We start from the raw sequence: 19422 nt of genomic DNA, 5'->3' as shown, positions 1-19422 counted from the left end.
AAGTCATGTGGGGGTATTCAGCATGCATGTCGATGTACCCTCTCCTATTTCTCAATTCCTCAATCTATATAGGTAAATAAACAGTATTTATTAAGCTGCTACTAATATGGACCACTGTGATAAGGGCTGGACTTGTAAACACAAGCCATCAGGTTCTGTCCAAAAGATGAAGACTAGGGGAAGGTAACACAAAGGAACACTGGAAAAGAGTGAGGGAAGGGTGATAAGCATGGACTGGTAACGGAGGATGTCAGCTTCAGCTTCCAGAAGCTCAAGAGACCCAAAGGGTAGTGTCCAGAGCTCTAATTGAGGAAAGGGGTAAGAGAGAGATGAGACAGATGACAGAATGAAAGCAATATGTTGGAAATGTAAACTATACCAGGCCTTTATTAGCTACACAGAGAGATGGATTGAACACATCAGTTTAACCCCCTGCTTTAAGAGTCTCTGGGGGGGCAGCTAGGTGGCACAGTGGATAAAACACTATCCCTGGAGTCAGGAGAACCTGAGTTCAAATGTGACCTCATATACTTAATAATTGCCTAGCTGTGTGACCTTGGGCAAGTCACTTAACCCCATTGCCTTAAATAAAATTTGGGGCAGCTAGGTGGCGCAGTGGATAGAGCACTGGCTGTGGAGTTGGGAGTACCTGAGTTCAAATCCAGCCTCAGACACTTAATAATTACCTAGCTGTGTGACCTTGGGCAAGCCACTTAACTCCATTTGCCTTGCAAAAACAAAAAAACAAACTAAAAAACAAAAAAAAAGAGTCTCTGAGTGGGAGGGAAGCCTCTCATATTCTTCCTTCTCTTCCCTACCTCTGACTCTTCCTACTTCCTAATGAGCCAAGAGTTGGACTGACTTAGAAAATCACAAATGAACATTATCTGTGTTGTCTAACATTTATTTCAATAACTATATATTTTTTTTGTTTGTTTTTTGTTTTAGTTTTTGCAAGGCAATGAGGTTAAGTAGCTTGCCCAAGGCCACAAGGCTAGGTAATTATTAAGTGTCTGAGGTCGGATTTGAACTCAGGTACTCCCGACTCCACGGCCAGTGCTCTATCCACTGCGCCACCTAGCTGCCCAACTATATCTTTTTTAACTATGTCCAAATAGTAGGAGGGGAGGGGGCCAGAGGAATTGTAGCCTTTTCTAGCCTCTTTTCTTTTGCCAATGACTGATGCACTTGCATGTTCTTTATAGCTGTTGTTCAGTTGTTTTCATCATTATAACTTGTCTTTTCCATAACCCCATTTGGTATTTTCTTAGCAAAGATATGATTTTCTTCCTAGTTTTTTTGACAAATGAAGAAACTGAGGCAAAACAATGAGGACATGGGAAAGTGACATGCCTGGGGTCCAAATGATTGATTGATGTTTATCCTTCATTTTAGAAGACCATAGCATCACCTCCCGTGATGTCATGACAAGCACATGAATTGAATTTGAGTGAGGGGGACTGTGATAAGTCACCAGCCTCATTTTCTCTTCCAGAGCCATCTGGGTCCAATGGCCAAATATGAATCAGAAAGACTGGAGATGGCCCTGGATGAGAAAGAATCAGGGTTAAGTACCCCAAGGTCACACAACTAGTTAGTGTCAAGTGTCTGAGGTCAGATTTGATCTCAGGTCTTCCTGACTCCAGGACTGGAGCTCTGTCCACTGTCGAGGGTCACATAGCTAGTGAGTGTCTGAGGCCAGATCTGAGCTTAGGAAAATGAATCATCCTGACTCCAAACCCAGTACTCTATCCACTGCGCCACTGGCTACCTAGAAATTCCATTATATGATTTTTTTAAATTATTTCATCCCTCTCCATGCTTCATGACCCTTTTTTTTTTAAGGTTTTTATTTTTTGCAAGGCAATGTGGTTAAGCGGCTTGCCCAAGGCCACACAGCCAGGGAATTATTGTCTGAGATCGGATTTGAACCCAGGTCCTCCTGACTCCAGGACCAGTGCTCTATCCACTTCGCCACCTAGCCGCCCCTCCTCATGAGCCTTTGATGCAGTTCTTCACCCTCATGATGGCCTTCAAGCCCTCTCATCACCCTATTCTGGCCGCATCTCCCTCCCTATTTCTACAGCTAAGTGAATCAGCACAACTTGACAGTGTCCTCTGGTACTTTATTCCCTTGTCCTAGTCCCACCCACCTTTGCCAACCTTCTTCTATTACCATCCCCCCTCCACAAACTTCTTCCTGACTCTGATTCAAGAGAGCTGAATGGAGTTCAAAGAGGTCATGAGATAATACTGATTGGGTCCACAGTCCCCCCCAGGGGGTTGCTTTGCAGCTGCTTGCTCTCGATGGCAATCAGCTTTGTTTCTTTACTCAAACAGTTACCATGATTAAGGCCCTAATCATTTCTCACCTGTGCTTTGGCAATAGTCTAATTGGTCTCCCACCTTTATCTCTCCCCTCTCCAATTTGTGTTCCACTCAGCTGCCAAAGTTGTTTCCAAAAGCACAGGGCACAGGTCTGTCTGCTTCACTCTGCCCTGCTCAGTAAACTCCGGTGGATCCTATTGTCTCTGTATTACTATATAAAATAAAAACTTTATTATATAAAAATATAAAGTCGGTTTCTAGCAATCGATATTAAGTGCATGGCAGGCTCTGTGCTAAGTACTGGGGCTATAAAAAGAGGCAAAACACAGCCCCTGCTCTCAAGGAACTTACATTTGAATGGTGAAGACATGCAAACAAACATATACAAATGCAGGTCAGGGTCAGAATAAATAAAAAATAATTAGAATGAGAAGGCACTAGAATTAAGAGACACTGGGGAAGGCTTTCTGGAGGTGAGATTTTAGTTGGGATTTAAAGGAAGCCAGTGAGGTCAGTAGTCTGGGGAAAGGAAGGCATGGGGACAATCAGAGCAAATGCCCAGAGCCAAGAGAATGAGAGTCTTGTTCGCACAGTCAGGGTAACCAGTGTCACTGGAGAGAAGAATTTGTATCCCTGAGTAAACTGAAAGAAGACTGAAAAGGAAAAAAATAAAAACAGATAAGTCCCACATGTTCCTAAACATAGCAATGTCTTTTTGTAGTGGCAACAAATTGGAAATTGAGGGGATGCCCATCAATTGGGAAATGGCTGAACAATTTATGGTACATGAATACTATGGAATATTATTCTATAAGAAACCATGAGTAGTGGGACTCTAGATAAGCATGGAATGAGCTATGGGATCTGATGCTGAGCAAAGGGAGCAGAACCAAGAGAACACTTGTACTCATTATCAACAACATTATGAGTTGGTCAAGCTATGAAAAACTTTGAATGCCAAAGAATTTTGTATTTGATCCTAGAGGTGCTGCAGAGTCACCAGGGTTTATTCAGTAGACGGGGTGGGGGATGACATGGGCTTTAGGGAAATCCCTTTGGTGGCTTAATGGAGGATGGACAGGAGTTGGAAGAGACTTGAGGCAGGCAGAGCCACCTGCCACCAGGTATGAGACAAGGGCCTGGATCAAAGAAGAAAAAGGAGAGAAGGGGGTGTATTGGAGAGATGCCAAAGAGGTAAAATTGACAGACCTTGGAAATGGGAAGGAGGGGCTGTGAGAGACATGTTGGCATTTCAAACTCTTCATAACCTGGACCTTCCTAGCTCTCCAGGGTCCCTACACTTCTTGCCATTCCTTTCACACAAAATGCTACATCACTCATCCTGGAGCCTTTGTATTGGTTGACTGCCATGCCTGGAATGTTCTCCTGCCTCAAATCTGTCTTTTAATTTCCCTAGGTTCCTTCAAATCTCAGCTCAGCTGCCTTGTTCTTGCTTGAGATCCCATTCTTCCAACCTGCTAGAAAAGAGGCTCATTAGGAAGTAGGAAAAGTCAGAGGTAGGAAAGAGAAGGAAGAATATGAGAGGCTATTTTTTTCTCCCCCCTACCCACTCAGAGACTCTTAAAGCAAGGGGTTAAACTGACATGAACCCCCCCCAAAAAGTGTCTAATGGATAAATTTCAGGGGGGTTCATGAACTTGGATAAGAAAAAAAAATTTTATTTTCACTAACATCGAAATGAAATTTAGAAATCGAAATCGAAATTTAATTGAAATTTCTTCAATTATTAAAAACCATGATTCTGGGGGCAGCTAGGTGGCGCAGTGAATAGAGCACAGGCCTTGGAGTCAGGAGGAACTGGGTTCAAATACGACCTCAGACGCGTCTATACAAACACCAGAGACCTCCCCTCTAAGATGACCTTTCCTGTTTTGGGCATGTATCTTTTATAAATATTTACCTGTTTATTAACATGTTGTCTCCACATCAACATGTAAGCTCCTTGACATCAGGGATTGTTTTTATCCTGCTTTTTATCCTTAGCATATAAACAGAGCAGCTGGTACATAAGACAATATAAGGAATGGAGCTGTGATTTCTTTGGAACTCCCAAGTGACAAAACTTCCACCAATGCAGGTCAGCTCCTTCTCTTCAATTTAAGGTCTAAGAGAGTTGTCATTAGTGTCAAACCCAAATTGGGTTTAGTGGCCCCTAAACTGGCCAAGAGTTAGACTGACTTAGAAAATCACAAATTAACATTATCTATGTTGTCTAACATTTTTATTTTGATAACTGTATCTTTTTAAACTATCACCAAATGGTAGGGGCAGAGGAGTTGTAGCCTCCATAATTTGTTGTCAGAATTGAGGCATGAACTCAGGTCTCAGTTTTAGAGACCAGCTCTATCCACTATCAGTCAGTACACTGAATAAATCCTTGCTGATTGATTGGTTCCTGTTTAACACAGCATCCAGCACAAGGAGATTAAATGTTTATTGACTAATTGGTCATCTTTTGCAAGCTCAGAGTTCAGGACTTTTACCCACAGGCATCTTATTCTTCTAGCCTTCAGAAATCTACTTTCTACCCCACTCCAGCCCCTACCCCTTCATGTTCTTGGTTCCCTCCTACTGAACACCAAGAAAACAAAAGTATCTGAAGCTTCTGGGGGGTTAAAGGGAGACTTGAAGTGAAGAGAAATGTTTGTGTCACCTTCTCCAGTCCACTGTTTACCCCTGCTATGGGAGAAACATCCCCATCGGAGTTCATGTGGTGGGTAACTGCTGCTGAATACATCTTAACCACAGAGCAGAAATAATGGGGGTAAAAAAAAATCAAGTTTATTATTATTATGCTCAAGCCGAGATTCGGGCCTCAGAGAAAATTTGAACCACTATGCTGATTCTGACAAGCTTCTTATAGGGGAAATTATGTCAGCATGACCGAGAAATAATCATTTACATATTGTAATCTTGTACATTCCCCTTAGGCCATATGAGTTAAAGCAGAGATAGAGCCATCATGCCATTCTTGCCTTCAGTGTCACAAAAGTTGAACAAATTTAGCTAATCAGAGTTATAATCTCACACATTCCCCAAGAAAACAAACCTCAAAGGACTCAATAGGGAAACCAAGTCAAATTACAGATTATATTGCATTTAGAGGACTTGCAAATAGGCTGATTGAGAGGCTTATGTGTCAATGAATCAGAGACCTTTGAGATTCTTCCTCTGACTTCTTATCTAGGATTTTCTGTCGATTAAGGCTCTTAAATCAATTTTTACATTCCTTGGAACAGATTTTGGTCAGGTGAGATTAATGTTAACCAAAATTTACAGAAGGAATTTTTACAGACGTCCCAAATAATAAAAAATAAATCTTAAAATGCCCCTAACACTCCTCCATTTCCATGTACCCAAGCTATGGCAATAACCCTTACAAGGTCTCCTCCTATGCACCTCTCCATTCTGTTCCCTCAGATCTGTCCTTCCTTCTGCTCCCAGAACAGCCTTCCTTCAGCAGAAAGCAGGTCACATCAGTCTAGAGTCCTCCCTGAGGGCAATTTAAACTCCTTTACCTGCTCCTTCAGACTCTGCCCCATCCCACCTTTCCAGAGCTCTGTCCTACTGCTATTCACTATAGCTATGTGACACAGTGGGCAGAGTGCTGGCCCTGAAGTCAGGAGGATCTGAATTCAAATCTAGCCTTGGATATTTACTGGCTGTGTGACCAAAAGCAAATCGCTTAACTCTGACTGCCTCGCATCCAGAGCCATCTCCAGTTGTCCTGATTTATATCTGGCCACTGGACCCAGATGGCTCTGGAGGAGAAAATGAGGCTGGTGACTTAGCACAGCCCCCCTCACTCAAATCCAATTCTCTTGCTTATCATCACATAATCTCCCCAATGTCATGGTCCTCTTCAAGAACAAAGAATATGGGCAAGTCACTTACCCCCATTGCCTTGCAAAAAAAAAAAAGTCATTCATTATACCCAAACATGAATCCCCTCTGGCCCTAAAAGCAGCATATTCTTCCCCATCCTTCCCCTGAATAGCCTCCCTCTCTCTTTTCACTCCTTTCATGCCTACTCATCCTTTACAGTAGAAATTCATAATCTTTTTTGTGTAATGGACTTCTTTTGCATCCTGGTAAGGTCTATGCACCTCTTCTCAGAAGAATGTTTTTAAAGTCACAAAATAAAATACATAAGATTACAAAGGGAAACAATTTTATTTAAATATGAATATCAAAAACACTTTTTTAACTTCACAAGTTAATGATCTCTGCTTTAAAACCTAACTCACATGCCTCCTCCTCCTCCTATGAGGGCTTCCTTTTTTTAAAATTTAAATATTTTATTTGTTTTTCCAACTACATACAATGGTAGTTTCTACCAATCTTTTTTTTTTTGCAAGGTTTTGAGTTTTACAATTTTTCTCCTTTCCTCCCCCTTCCACAGAAAGCAATTTGATATAGGCTTTACATTTGTAATCATGCTAAAAACATAAGTTGATATTGAACATGATGTGAGAGAAGAATCAGATCCAAAAGGAAGAAAGAAAACATTAGAAAGAACAAAATGACATAATACATAATTTTTAAAAATTGAAGATAGTAAGTTTGGGTCTTCATTTAAACTTCCTTCTCTGGATACAGATGGTATTTTTCCATCACAAGTTCCTTAAAGTTGTTTTTGATTACTGTACTGCTGAAATGAACAAGTCCATCATGGTTGATCGTCACCCCATGTTGTTTTTAGTGTGTACAATGTTCTTCTAGTTCTGCTCATTTCATTTTGCATCAATTCTTGCTAGTCTTTCCAGGCTTTTCTGAAATCCCATCCCTCCTAATTTCTTATAGAACATTAGTGTTCGATCATATACATATATATACCACAATTTGTTCAGTCATTCCCCAACTGATGGGCCTCCCTTCAATTTCCAATTCTTGATCATTACAAAGAGTCGTTGCTATAAATATTTTTGTATATGGCGGGGTTTGGGTTTTTTTTTAAGGTTTTTGCAAGGCAACTGGGGTTAAGTGGCTTGCCCAAGGCCACACAGCTAGGTAATTATTAAGTGTCTGACACCGTATTTGAACCCAGGTACTCCTGACTCCAAGACTGGTGCTTTATCCACTATGCCACCTAGCTGCCCACGTGGTGGTTTTTTTTTTACCTTTTTTCATGATCTCTTATGAAGACTTTCTTGATCCCCTAGTCAGGAACAATTTTCTCCCTCAGATCTCACAGAGCACCACATGTATGTCTGTATGTCTGTATTTATAGACATATAGACATGTATCTATATACATAGATATATGTTGTGAATATGTACTTTGGCTATCTCTAAGATCATCTCAATTCCTACTAGAGTCCTCCCTTGAAGGCAAGAGCCATAAGTAGGGGGAAAAAATACTGGATTTGAATCCAGTCTCCCATACTTATTTTTTTAATTTTTTTTTGCAAGGCAATGGGGTTAAGTGGCTTGCCCAAGGCCACACGGCTAAGTAATTATTAAGTGTCTGAGGCTGGATTTGAACTCAGGTCCTCCTGACTCCAGGGCCGGTGCTCTATCCGCTGCGCCACCTAGCCTCCCCCTCCCATACTTATTAACTGGGTGACTCTAGGTTTAATATCCTAAGGAGTGTGTGGGGTTCCTGGTCTGAAAAATAGGAATAATACTCTCTACCTCACAGGGTTATTATAAGGGTTATATTTGGAAGCAAAGAGCTATATAAACAACATTAGCTATTTATTGTTATTTAAACTTGGAACATTGCAGACCTAAAATATGGGTGATGGTAATTATAGAAAGATGAGGCCAATATAATAAATAAGGTCCCTTCCACTAGTGACATTTGGTTTTCTAGTGTCTTGTGGCTTTAGGTAGATCATTTCCCTTCCCTTCAGGTCAGCTACCCCATCTGTAAACTAGCAGAATTAGGTTAGGTGATTTCTAAGATCCCTTTCCAGCTGAAGTCACTGAGACTACATTATAAAACAAACACACCTGGTGAGGTTTCCTCATCTGAGGATCACTCTCAGAAGGGCTCTGCTGGGCTGGGCTAGATTCAACCCAGTTTCTCAGGATATGTATTTGGTACAAGGATTAGACCACTTCAGTAAATTACCATTCCAAGTCGGACCTTCTGGAAGGCTAGGAAAGGTAATTTGGCTTCAGACTCTCATAAGCCTTTACATCTCAACCTTGGCACTGCCCCATCAGGACCAGTCACTCAGTAGGGTTGCCAAAGGGGCCTATCTAGGCTGCCAGATGTTTAAAATGGTGTGATTTCTGGCCATCAATACCATTTCTGATGAAAATTTTAGAGCCACAACTCCCCACCCCCACTGTAGCTCTGTAGCTGCCCCCAACTGACTTTGAAGCTTATTCGCCTTTTCTCTAGCCAAGCTCATAAACTTGATGCTAGACCCAATAGAAGGGCTGTGAAGCCAGAGTCTCATAAAGTGCCTCTTAGATATCAAGACAGACTATGGTGATTATCAGGGGAACACTTCTTAAACCTGGCTCACTCCTGGAAAAGCCCAGGCATTTGGAGTCTTTCAAAGCCATATCTTAAAAGCATCTCCTAAAGGATCCCATTATCTCCATAGTCCTGGAGGACATTAGCAAAAAGAAACCTCGGCAGGCAGGCCGGTAATTTTTCCCAGGAAGGTCACCTTGTGAAACAGAGAAGCAGTGACAGTCCTGCTCATTAACCAGGAACAAGGATCATTAGGTCTTGAGATTTTGAGGGAATAATGACCTTGGAGATAATCTACCCCAACCCTCTCATTTTACAGAGGATGCAATGGAGACTCAAGCAAGGAAAAGAAGCAGGATTTCAAACTGCCACTTCTAACCCCAAATCCAGGGCTCTTTCTATGCTGCCTGTGTTGGCCAACCTCTCATTTCCCAATGTAAAAGCCTGGGAGAGAGGAGGATGCTTGCATAATAATCAAAGCAATAGAACTGGGACCAGAACCCAGGTTTTCAGGCCCAGTTCATTGCCAAATGAATCCTCCCCCAAGTGATTTGAGGTAGACAAGAATAGCCCAGTGGAGATCCCTCTGGGCTGGGAATCGAATACTGCCTCTCTCCTTTGTGAACTTAGAAAAGTCACTACCATTTCCCTTTGCTAAAGCTTCCTTCTTTGTAAAAAGAAATTCCATGGCCTCCAATGTCCCTCCTAGTTCTAAATCGATGACCTCAGAGCCTGCATAATTGATGGCCTTTTGGTCACTACCACCATGTTTTAAAGTGACAGATAAAAATGTTTCTAGAAGAAAAAGCCATGCCAGCTACTGAACCTTCTCTAGGTCTAACCTCTTTGCAAATGGCAAACCTGACATTGAAACCCAGATCTCGTGGCTCATTTTTAGAGACAGTTTTCTGTTTGCATGAATGTGCGAGTGTGTGTGTGTGTGTTTTCTTTAAGACAAGGAAGTAGTACTCTAAAAAGAGAATGTAAAATTCATAACCCAATTCAACTTGCCTGGAGACATTCAGAAAAGACAAACATCTTATTCTCACAAGCCCAGGGAAACATTCGTCTTTCTCAACTTAAAGACTTTGGAAGAGGATTGCCTTTGGCGAATCTTATGGGTAGCAGCACTAATTAAAAGGGACATTTTTTGGAAATGGGGACAATGGTTCCTTTGCCTCCAGGCTACAGGAAGTTAAGCATCCTTTTCCCAGAAAGGATTGCCAGTTAGAGTATAGAACCCACAGAACTGGCTTTTCCTCTGATTCTGGGGCCCAAGTTGGAGAAAGAGACCCACTGAGATAGCACAAGGAAGGCTCTTTGAAAAACTCCTGGGTAGGGAGGGTGCCCCAGTGCTCTACACACGGCTCACACTTGGCAAATAATTAGGCAGGCTCTCTGGATCTCAGTTTCCCTCTTTTAGCATTCAGAGCTCTTTTGTTCTAGACATTGAGATAGGGGTGTTTCCCAGGGTATTGGCTGCAAATGATATGATTGCTCTGCGTGTCTTTGTATTGCCCAAGAGGTTCCTAACTAATCTTCATTAAAATGAGAACAGCAGGAGCAGTGGAGCTGATGGCAGATGACCAGGTTCTAATCTCCATCCATGTAACTTTGGTCAACTCCTATCCCCTCACTAGGTTTCAGCTTGTTATAAAGGTGCTAAATTGGACTTCTCTAAAGCCCCTTCAGCTCCAGATCCTGTGATTGCAATAGCAAAGGGGACTCTGGAGAAAATGTGGACTAAGCTAGTCATAATATTAATCAATATGGATGAGGAAAGAAATCACATTGTCATTGTCGGCTCAGTCCAACTCTTGAGAGTGATGAGAAGAGCCCTTTCACAAGTAAAGAGGAAGATGGACCCTACTCAGACTTCACCAATTAGGAGAGGGAGAGAATGTGAAAGCTTGGAAATGAAAGCCCTTTTGAGAAAAATCTGCAAAAGATAAAAATCCTGGGAGAATTAGCCAGCTGACATAGATAAGGCACAGGCCTCCAAACCAGGAAATCTGCCACATTGGGCCTCAAACTTTGGGTCTTAGCTCCCCCATCTGTAACATGTTGATAACAACACTTGCACTGTATTGCAATGTTATGAAGAAAATTTGAAAGAGGTGACTGGGGCAGCTAAGTGGTGCAGTGGATAGAGCACTGGCCTTGGAGTCAGGAGTACCTGAGTTCAAGTTCAGCCTCAGACACTTAATAATTACCTAGCTGTGTGGCCTTGGACAAGCCACTTAACCCCATTGCCTTGAAAAATCTAAAAAAAAAAAAAGAGGTGACTAGTTAACTCACTTTCTGAGCCTATGATCTTGTTTTTTAAAAAGGGGGAGAGGGAGGTAAAATTCTCCCACAGAATTATAAAACTTAAAACTCAATGGAACAGTAGAAGTCTAATTCAGATGCCAAATTTTCTCTCCAAGGGAGAGACTAAGGTCTGGAAAAGGGAAAGGACTTACCCAAGGTCACAGTGAATGGAAAAGCCAGAATTCAGACCCAGATCCCTTAATTCTACAGATAGCATGTCTATATGTCCTTCCATGTTGCTTCCTTACCTAAAGTCTTAAGTGGCTGTAAGATTTTAATTTAATCAGTACCCAAGACATACAGTCAAGAGTCCTGATTTTGATTGAATGTTATCTCTATTTTCCTCTATCTGTCTGACTGCTCCTTTGTTGGTTCCTTTGTTGGACTGCCATCTATTTCTTGTTGCTAAGTATGGTTGTACCCCAAGGCTTTCTTCTTCTCCTCTCTCTACATTTCTTTTTTTCCAGGGCAATCTCAAATCCCAAGGGATCAATTATTTCTATGCAGATGACTCCTAGGCTTCTACAGGCTGTCCCAAAAGTCTTGGTGCAATTGAAACAATTGCACCAAGACTTTTGGACCATCCTGTATAGACAACCCTGGTCTCTCTCAATCAGACAAGCAATGAACATTTATTAAAGCACCTACTATGTTTCAAGGACTATGCTAAGTGTTGGGACTATGAAAGAAGAAGATGGAGGAAGACAACTCACCAAAGAAAACTGAAAAGAAGGGAGAGGAGGAAGGGCCAGAGAAGGACCAAGTGCTTGGAGGCCATGATGGAGGAGTCCCAAAAAATCCAAAAATAGGGTAACTAGTGGGAAATTGGGAAAAGTCTAGACTGTGCCCCTTTCTTAGCCCCAAGGTCACAAATCCAACTGCCTACTGACACATCGAGTCTAGATGTTCCTCAGGCATCTCAAATCATTATGCCCCAAGGGGGATTCCTTATCTTTCCCCATCTATCCCTCAATTTTTCCTATTTCTTCTGAGGTGACCACTATCCTAACCTTGACAAGTTTAAAACCTCAATCATGCTCACCAACATTATGTCCAAAAAGGTACCAAATCTTGTGGATACCACTTCCTCCGTATTGCTCGTTTCCATCCCCTTCTGTTCATTCCCATGACCACCATGCTAATTTGAACCTGCCTCACTTCTGACCTGGACTTTTGCAAAGAGGCTAACTAGCCTGAACTCTTGGCTCCTGGCATTCCCCTCACCAATCCATCATGCAACTGGGCCAAAAATTGCCTCAAAGCTGACTGTGCCTCTTCTCTGCTCAAGACCCCTCAGCTGCTCCTTGTTGCCTCTAAGTCAAAGTTGAGCTCCTCAACTGACTTTTAATACCTTTAACAGCAGATCTCCCCAGGCTTGCTGTACATTCCTCTGGCTCAATGGAATTTATTACAAGCGAATTGGGCTACCAGATAATCCCTGAATTTTGTAATCCATCTCCCACCACTTTGCCTTCATCCAAGCTAGTCCTCCCTCTTCACCTGAAGGCCTCTTGGAAGAAGTCCTAATTTCTTTTAAGGCTCACGTCAGTCTCAACTCCTCTGAGAAATTTTTTCTGACTCTTCTATTACTAAGTATTCTCTTCCTCTTCAAATTTGTATTATATATGCATATTTATAAGTAAATACATGCATAATATACACAGGTATAATTATATTTGGTTATATTTCTGTAATAAGGGCCTTGGAGTCTGGAGGAAGGGAGTTCAAATCCAGCTTCAGACACTTGCCACTTACTATCTGTGTGACCTTGGCAAGTCACTTAACCCTGACTGCCTCACATTCAGGGCTATCTCCAGCTGTCCTGATTCATATCTGACCCCTGGACCCAGATGACTTTGGAGGAGAAAGTGAGGCTGATGACTTTGCACAACCCTGCCTCATTCAAATCTAATTCATGTGCTTGTCATGTCATCACCTCCCTCTCTTCTTTGTAAATGAAGGACATCAACATCAAACATCTATAATTAATGTGTTTAGCTATAGGCATATGTCTGTGTGTTTACATGTTAAATTCCCCAATAGAATATAAATTCCTTAAGAATAGGAGCTGATTTTGCCTTTGTATCACCAGTACCTAGCTTGCACACAGCAGTTGCTTAATAAAGGTTTATTGGATTGAATTCTTATCTATTTCTTTAGTTGTACTAGAACTAAAAAGAAACTTAGAGAACTAATCAGAAACTTTAGAACTAATAAGAAACTTAGAGTGAGGTCTACTAAGTTGGGTACTGTTCTAGAAGTGGAGATATAGAGACAAAGAAGAACAAAAAAAACAAATCCAGTTCCCACTCTCAGAGTTTTAAGTTCTTTTGGGCGCATATAAATAAGTGAAGCAAGTAAGATTAAACAAGTTAAGATAAAGCTATTTGAAGTGGGGGTGTAGAAGGGGAGCACTGGCAATTGAGGGACAATCTCATGTAGGAGATGGTAGTTGAGCCGGCCTTGGGTAGGTAACACAAATGCAAGGAAATAAGAGACAAGAAAGAGTCTATCACTGGATCAAATCTAGAGTATGGGAAGGAGAACAATATTCAATAAACCTGGAAAGGTGGGTTGGAGCCACACGATGAAGGGTTTTGTTTTTTTTTTTTCCTGGAAACATTAGGAATCATTCCAAGATCTCAATCAAGGAAGTGACATGCTTTAGGAAAATCAATTTGGCAAATTAGAGAGGGAGAAATCTATCAGGAGGTTTAGAGGATTAGGGATGAGGGTTTGCACTGGAAGGTTGGGGGAATTTGAATCCCTCCAGAGGACATGCATGTGATATGTAGGGGTAGAATTGGCAACTGAATAGAGATGGAAATTGAAGGAGCAAGAAGGCAAGCAAGACTTCCAAGGGGTGTAAACTTGGGTGACTGGAGGGAGAGAGAAATGATGCCCACAAAAGAAATAGAGAAATTAGGAAGAAGAGAGGGTTTGGCGGTAAGGATAATTAATTCTGTTTTGGACATGTTGAGTTTAAGATAGGTATTTTAAACTAAGGGCCATCTAGTTGACAATACTCAAAAGGCAACTGATGTTGGAGCTGGAGTTCAGAAGACAATTCCCTGGAGCTCCAGGCTGGGAGTCCTCTGCAGAGATGATAGTGGAAGGGATGGGAGTAGAAATGATCACTGAGAGACAAAAGTGAGAGAAGGAGACCCAGGAGTAACATCCTGTTAATGATGGAAGGCAACAAGCATATCCATTATGCACCAAGCACCATGGTCTCATGTCCACAAGCTCAGGAGAAGGGTACTATTAATATACTCATTTTACAGTGGAAAAGACTGAGGCAAGCAAAAGTTAAATGACTTGGCCAAGGCCACATGTATGAGACCCTATTTGAAATCAACTCTCCTTTTGACTCTAGATCCAGCACTTTACCTATGGCACCACCTGGCTGCCTAAATAATTAATAGAATATTTTATTAATCCATCACTATGCAATGTTTTAAACTCTGAAGATTCAAACTGAAAAAACTAGGCAGTCTCTGCTTTCAGAAGATTCACCTTCTCACTGAGGGAGACAAAACATGTAGGAATATTCATGGGCAGGACATCAAGAGGGCCAGAGGTCCTTTGGGTACATATTGGCAGGACAGAGGATGGTGGCCTGGGGCTTCAGAGGGTATAGGGTCAGGAAAGAGAGGAAGGCCCTGATTTTTTCCATTACTGGAAGGATTATGGATGGTAGTAACTCCATGATCATCCAGTGGTGTGAGTGGCCATATTTGTCAACAAGGGGAAATAGAAGGGGAGGAGAGCAGAGACTCCAAAAGCAGAGGGGAGGAGAGGGGAAAGGAATGGGAACATTATGGGGAAAGCTAGGAGGAGGAAGGACTAACTTGTGTCCCAACTGGCCTGGGCCCACCAGCCCCCAGGACCTGATCCAGCAAAAGAGACAGATCAGAAGGAAGATGAGAATCTCCAGGAGAAGGGGGATATTCTCTGTCAAACTGGTTAGAATGGTAACCTTGGAGAAATCAGTTTGAGTGGATAGTGGGGCCAGACTGCAAGTGGAGGAGGAGCCAGAAATGAAAGTAGCCAGCATAGATGGTTTTTGTCCTCAAAATAAGCGAAGTCTAAGGATGAGGGTGAAGTAGGTTGGTTTGTAAGGAGTAGGAAAAGAGGAAGAAAATGAAGATGAGGAATGGTTCCAGGGGCACTTGCCCTCACTGAAGCCTCTTTTTGCTCAGTAATGAAAGAGACTAAATCCTCTACTGAGAAAGAAGTATGAAAGGTTTGAAAAGAAATTTGGAAGGTCTGCTGCAGAAACTGCTACCTTCAATTAGGGAAGAATAATGTCACCTTTCTGCAATGAGGGCTTGGTTGAGATTAAATTTAGATTTCCTGGATGAGACTGTAAATCTATTGGGGGAACCCAACCCCTCTCCTGTGGTCTAGGGTGTCACTTGTGGTACTTTAGAAAGGGGACTCTTTCCTTAAAATTTACTGTGTAGTCAACAATTGGGAAAGGAAGAAAGTGAAGGCAGAACAGTCCAGCTCTGAGGGCTAGGACCACTGGAGAAAACTGGCACAGAAAGAATTGTTTTGGGGTTAGGAAGATGGGAGAGATGAGAGAAGAAACAAAACTACCATCAGAGGAAATTTAGAGATCTGGATCACTCTTCTAGGTATGACCACCTGTTGTGGCTGAGGTGGAGAAGGCAATGGCAGATGAGGCTGATAATCTCAAGCCAAGGCATTTAAGGCAACATGAGGTTTGGGGATGGAGTGTAAGCCAAATACTAAGTAAAGATGGAACTGGAGGCCAGTGAGTAACTGCCATCAGGACCTGGATAGATTGCTATATCTGGATGTCATTAACCTTAAATATGAGGTTGATTTACCATAGCGATGGGAAGGCTAGAAGTAGAAGTCTGCTTCTCCTGGTCCAGTGTTGGGGGGATAGGTGGGTAAGTAGGGTTGGTGAGAAGCGGAGGAGCACTGGAGAAGATGAACAGCAAGGAGGCTGTTTTCTGTGTGAGGCCAAGTCTGAGTGACAGATGGAAGGACCTAGGATAAGGAGAAGTTGTTCAATAAGAGAATGTGAGTTCTAGGATGTATAATGAAAAGGAAGGTCATTTATGTGGGGGCCTGGGTAGGGTTGAGTTGAAGTAGAGAAGAATGGAAAAAATAGTAGGTTTTTTGCTTAAGAATTAGACAACTTTTCTATTGTGAGGTTTAGGCAGGAAGGGTTTATATTAGTTATTTGCTTTTTTTCCCCATTTTTGCAAGACAATGGGGTTAAGTGAGTTGTCCAAGGTTACCCCACTATTATTAAGTGTCTGAGGCTGGATTTGAACTCAGGTTGTCCTGATTCCAGGGCTGGAGCTCTAACCACTGTACCACTTAGCTGCCCCTTAGCTAATGACTTTTGATTGTGGATGTCAAGTTCCAGAGTCTTATGAATGGCAATAGATACCATGTCCTCCCTCTTTTATTTATCCAATCTAACCCCTCAGACTTCCTTATCAATGCCTTCTTGGCAAGCTTCCCAAAGAGAAATAAAAAAAGCATTTGAAGCAAAATTCAACTGGAGATGTTTAATGTACCTTAAAAAGAAAACGAACAAAAAACGTACAGCCACCAGGCTCTCTTAATTTTACTTTTAAATTGCTTCCTTTGGTAGGTCCTTACCTTCCTTTGTGTTTGAATAGATGAGTGACCATAGTCAAAGAACAATTATTCTGATGGTCAATCCTGAGTGTTGAACATTTCCATAGTCTACAGACAAGCTAGTTTACACCTAAGCATTTCCAACTCAGAAGACTTTTGAATAGGAAAAATATCCCTAGCCACAGGTTTGATACTCAAGTTAGGAGTTCTTTGCAAATGATATTTGTTCAGGGGGCAAGCTATCAAATGTGATACAGAAAGATACACACTGTCACAAGTCATTCCCCAATTGATAAATGGTCAAAGGATATAAGCAGACAGTTTTTAAATGAAGAAATTAAAGCTAGATATAATCATATGAAAAAATGCTACAAATCATTATTGATTTAGAGAAATGCAAATTAAAACAACAATGAAGTATCATCTCACACTTACTAGTTGAGCCCAGATGAGAAAAAGGGAAGATGATTGATCAATGTTGGAGAGGTTGTGGGAGGATTGGGACATTGATGCATTGCTGGTAGAGTTGTGAACTGATCCAACCTTTCTGGAGAACAATATGGAACTATGCCCAAAGAGCAATAAAACTGTTCATATCCTTTGACCCAGCAATTCCAATTCTAGGACTTTATCCAGAAGAAATTGTAAAAAATTCCAAAATATTCTTTTTGTAGTGGCAAAGAATGGAAATTGAGGGGGTGCCCATCAATTGGGGAAATAAGCAAATTATAGTACATGAATACTATGGAATATTATTGTTGTATAAGAAACAATTAAAGGCCAGACTCTGGAGAAGCATGGAATGCCTTACAGGATCTGATCCTGAGCAAAGGGAGTAGAGTCAAGAGAACAATTTACATATCAACATTACGAGATGGAAGCAACCCCTCTCGGCAGTGCAGAGAGCTAGGACAACCGTATTTGACTGGTTATGGACTATATTATCCCCAAACAGAGGAAGAAAAACAAAACAAAACACAAATATAGAGAGAAAAAACATTCCTACTTTATAAAAATGACCTCTTATGTATCTCTTTCCCTTAATCCTAATTCCTCATGCCAAAAATTACTAATTTGTAAACATGTTTAACAAAATATGTATGTAAAATGCAAACCTAACTGTTCCCAACTGAGGGAAGGGGGGTGGGAAGGGTGGGTGGAGGGAAACTTTGTAACTTGGAAATATGCATGTACAAATGGATGAGAATAAATTTTTTAAAAAAGAGAGATAATCGCCTTTATTTTTCAGAAATCTCTTTGCTTCCCCTAACAGAGAGGTTTAGATGACCCCCCTTAAGTCCCCTCAAGTGATCTGGTCTCTCCCTCAGGTGGTCTGATCTTTCCCTCAGGACCTTTCCAGATGTGATCTCATTATGCTGCAAGACTGAATCAACCCAGCCTTCTCATTCCCTGGACAGCTAGATGGTGTGGAAGGTATAGCACTGACCTTGGAGTCAGGAGGACCTGAGTTCAAAACCAACCTCAGACACTTGACTATATGACCATGGACAATCCCAACTGTCTTGCCAAAAAAGAAAAAAAAAAAATTGGAAGGTGGGACTGTGGGTACAGGGCCTCTGTTTAATGAGGGGGTTCAGCTAAGGTTTTCTCACCAGTTGCACTGTTTTTGGATTTCTCTGAACCTCTCCAGTGTGACCCTTGCCCAAGTACCTTCTCTCCCCAGCCTCTTCCGCTACATTTCATCTTCCTTTTAAGTGTTGTCTTTCCCAGTTTTGTAAGCCACTGAGGACAGGAAGTTGTTTTTTATTTGTATTTGTATCGTCAGTGGCATAGTTTTTTTTTATTGATTATTCATAAAACACTTAGGATTGATTACAAAGGACAACAACTACATTGAAATATTCTTTTTCTATCCAAGTTCAAGTTCATGACCTCCTTGGGAGTCTATGAACCCCAGGCTGAAAATATTTACACACTTAAGACTTATTCTAAATGTGTGAAGATGTCCCTGGGTTCTAAAAGGCTAGGCCAGGGTGGTGCAAGTTCTATCTGGTCCTATTCTTAAACTGGAAAGGCTTTAAAATAGAGCCCAGAAAGGCTTGGCATTTGACACCCAGCTTAGACTACTCACCAGAGGATATCCACATGAATGAGGTATTGGACAAAATAAACACACAGGAAGATTTATCAAGGGTAGCGTAATATAGGTAAAGTTTTATCCTATGAATCACAAGATTCAGGTTTCAGTCTTGGATGTATGCCATTTTTTGTGATCTGAACAAGTCACTTCACCAAAGTCATACCAACTTACCACAATTAGATCACAGATGTTTGATCACTCCAGAAAATATTACATAATTCATGAATTCATTGATAAGAAAAAAACCCGTATTTACTATCACTCTAATAGAATGTTGCACTCAAACCCAAACCCTTTCTTCATTTGATAGATGAATTCAGATCTTCACAACTGTACAAAGAGGTCAGAACAGACACAATACCCATGAAGAAGCTGAACTTCAGGGGTGGCTAGGTAGCACAGTAGATAAGAGCACCGGCCTTGGAGTCAGGAGTACTTGGGTTCAAATCTGGCCTCAGACACTTAATAATTACCTAGCCATGTGGCCCTGGGCAAGCCACTTAACCCCATTGCCTTGGAAAATCTAAAAAAAAAAAAAAGAAGCTGGACCCCCCCCCCCCCCAAAAGGAGCTGAACCCAGCCAACTCACTGGCCTAGATCACATTTGT

The sequence above is a fragment of the Macrotis lagotis genome, chromosome X (assembly GCF_037893015.1).
Source record: "Macrotis lagotis isolate mMagLag1 chromosome X, bilby.v1.9.chrom.fasta, whole genome shotgun sequence".
Lineage (NCBI taxonomy): Eukaryota > Metazoa > Chordata > Mammalia > Peramelemorphia > Peramelidae > Macrotis > Macrotis lagotis.
Note: the sequence above shows the minus strand (reverse complement) of the source record.